We start from the raw sequence: 3530 nt of genomic DNA on the forward strand, positions 1-3530 counted from the left end.
GCAGGGGCTGCGGGTTGGGAGTGAGGGGCACCGGCAGAGCTGGGGGGGGTCACTTGCCCCGCTGCTTGGACGCGTCAATACTTTGTATCTTGGCTGGTGTGTCGTCCCGTCCCCCCGCCCCAGGGCAGGGCAGGGCTCAGCTCAGCTCATTCCCCAACAAGGAGCAAAGAGGCAGGTATGACCCCCCCCCGCCCTTTGGCCCAGACCCAAGGCAGGTGGATCTGGCGGCTCAGCAGGGCAGGGTGCAAATTCCAGAGTCACCTGCTCCAACCACATCCGCCCAGGCTGGGGAGAGAACCCAGGAGTCCTGGCTCCCAGCCCCCCCGATCTAACCGCTAGACCCCACTCCTCTCCCAGAGTCAGGGAGAGAACCCAGGAGTCCTGGCTCCCAGCCCCCCTACTCTAACCACTAGACCCCACTCCTCTCCCAGAGCCAGGGAGAGAACCCAGACCTCAGTGATTGTCTGCGTCCCAGCCGACACCCTGGCCCTGGGAGGGACGGGAACCCAGCCCAGCCCCCACTCTCCCGCCAGCTGTGCCCAGCCAGCCCATTAATTAGCTCATCAATCAGTGCCCGGAGCGGGCATTGCCGGGCGCGCCGCGGCTGAGCCAGAGGCCTCTGAGACACCTGGGGAACCCCCTGCCACTGCGCTGCTGCCAAGTGGGGAAGCTGGCGAAGCAGGTTCTGGCCAGGTCAGCACGTGGAGGAGAGACGACATGGCTGGACCCACCGGACTGCCCTGGGGATGGATCAGCAGGGGGCTCTCCCCGGGCAGGCAGGGCTGGCCCCGATACCATAGGGCAGCCCTAGGGGGCGCTGGGCTGCAGGGAGCGGGGGATTCAGCAGGGGGCGCTCTCCCCGGGCAGGCAGGACTGGCCCCGATACCATAGGGCAGCACTAGGGGGCGCTGGGCTGCAGGGAGCGGGGGATTCAGCAGGGGGCTCTCCCTGGGCAGGCAGGGCTGGGCCGGATGCCCCAAGGCAGCACTAGGGGGCGCTGGGCTGCAGGGAGCGGGGGGCTCAGCAGGGGGCTCTCCCTGGGCAGGCAGGACTGGCCCCAATGCCCTAGGGCAGCACTAGGGGGCGCTGGGCTGCAGGGAGCGGGGGGCTCAGCAGGGGGCGCTCTCCCTGGGCAGGTAGGGCAGGCCCCGATGCCTCAGGGGGAAATAATCCCTAGGAGACACAAGCAGGTTTTGGCCATCATGACTGATTCTCTCCCCGGCTCTGGGAGGGGAGTGGGGTGTAGTGATGGGGGGGGGGGGGCTGGGGGCCCGGGCCCCCGGGTTCCCCCCCCGGCCGGGGGAGGGGCCAGGGGGCCGAGCGGGGCCGGGAGCGCGGGGGGGGGGTGCTCTCAGCATAATTGTGGTCTGTGCTGTGGAATGCCAGGAATGCCTCTGAGACCCACAGGTCGGGCTGCGTCCGTCCCGTCGTCGTCCCCCCCGGCCCCTCATGACGCGTCTGGCCGGGCGTCCCCCCACCTCCCCCCCAGCTCAGCGGGCACCAGGCAGGGAGTCTGCCAACGCCGGGGGAGATGGGCCAGTGGGCAGAGAGGGGGCGGGATCCCGGGGTAGATGCGCTGGGGGGGGGAATCCATCTCCCTGTCCTGTCCTGCCCTCAACCTCCCTCTACAGGGGCAGTTATTGCCTAGGGGGGTTGATGGAGGCGGGAGGGGAGTGAGGTCTAGTGCTCAGAGCAGGACTCCTGGGTTCTCTCCCCAGCTCTGGGAGGGGAGTGGGGTCTAGTGGTTAGAGCAGGGGGGCTGGGAGCCAGGACTCCTGGGTTCTCTCCCCGGCTCTGGGAGGGGAGTGGGGTCTAGTGGTTAGAGCAGGGGGGCTGGGAGCCAGGACTCCTGGGTTCTCTCCTCAGCTCTGGGAGGTGCTGGGGACTAGTGGTTAGAGCCATGGGACCAGCTCGGAGGGAAACATCCCCACATCCCATTCCCTGCCCCCGCCAATCTGAAAGATCAAAGTCCCCTAAGGAAAGGCCCAGTCCCAGAATGCCCAGCGGCCTCTTCTCTCCCTTCCTTCCCCCCTGCACTGTCACTGAAGAGACATTTCCCGCCCATCTCCCCACCGCCCATCTCCCGCCCCCCCCCGGCTCCCCGATCCCGACGCGCCAGCTAATTGGTCTGGCAGCCTCCCCTCGGGCACAGGGCTCCTGCCAAGAACACGAGGGCCGGCCGCCTATTTTCGGTGCAAAAGGAGCTGGGGATATAAATACAGCCGGCCCGGCACCCAGACGCCCAGTGACGGGTGCCCTCCCTCCCGGAGATGGGACCCTCCCATCCCCACCCTCGTCCCTTTCAACCGGACGGGGGCCCCTGCTCCACCCCCGCCAGTTTGAATCAGCTGCTGGCTACGATTCCCGTCCCCACCACGGCCCGGTGCCGCTCAGAGCCTAATCCAGTCCTTACGGCTGCAGCTCCAGCCCGAGCCAGGCTGGGTCCAGCAAAACAGTGCAGGGGGGATTTGATACGGTGCAATTCTCTCCAGGGTGCCGGGCCGTTCTGCTGGGGAGCGGGGCCTGTACTGGGAGAGCAGCCTGCAAAATCTAGACGCGTGGGGACTTCTCTCCCTTTATGAAAGGGGCCCTACCCTGGGGGAGTTTATTCCAGCAGGTAGACCCACGCCAGCACTTTTAGCTCGGTATAACCGCCCCCACGCTCAGCTGGGCTGGGCTGGCACGAGCCAGCAGGAGTTTGGTGCACCGAGCAACGCGGGTATCCGATGCCACACAAAATACCCGCGAGAACTCAGGTCACACGTAAACCTCCGGCTGCGTTTGCCAGGGCCGACCCGCCGCGGCTCGAAACCAGCCCCTCTCCGGGGACGCGGGGCCCACGGCCCAGCAAAACAAGGACAGATGTCTTGCCAGTCACCAGCGTCGCTCAGCACGCGAGGGGGTGGGGAGGGAAGAGCCGCCGGCTCACGGACTTAACTCCTATGGAAAGCTAAGAGTTCGGGCGTCTTTTCCCCCCGGCACAAACCCGCCTCAGTCCCACGCGCGGAGCAGCACCGAAAAGCCTTCCCCGGCCTACGTGCCAACACAGGAATTTCCCCCCGTGCCGGGGGAATTTCATGCCACGTTCTGAGCCGCTTTGGCCAGCATAAGCCACAGAAAAATTCCGGCCTCTCTCGCCCTGAAGAGACCCCGCTTTGGGGGCTCAAGGCGCCTGCCCGGCCTGGTTCCTCTCCTCCGAATGGCTCCAGGTCACAGACTCTTTGCCCCGGGCGTGCGAGCAAGACACGGACCCGCTGGAGAGCGGGTTCCGTTCCCCACCCCACCCCACCCGCCAGATCTCGCCCGGAAAGGGAATCGTGGCATGTCACTGCACAGGAACAAACTGAACTCGGCCTTGCCTCAGGCTGGCCCCTGGGGTCGGACAAGGGGACCCCCAGGCTGGCACCCTGCTGAGCATAAGGGGACCCCAGGGACCGGATAATGGGACCCCCCGCTGCGGATAACGGGACCCCTGGGACCAGATAACGGGACCCCCAGGCCAGCCCCCTGCTGTGGATAACGGGACCCCC

The sequence above is a fragment of the Terrapene carolina genome, unplaced genomic scaffold, assembly GCF_002925995.2.
Source record: "Terrapene carolina triunguis isolate 2854851 unplaced genomic scaffold, T_m_triunguis-2.0 Scaffold32711, whole genome shotgun sequence".
In the NCBI taxonomy this organism is placed as follows: Eukaryota; Metazoa; Chordata; order Testudines; family Emydidae; genus Terrapene; species Terrapene triunguis.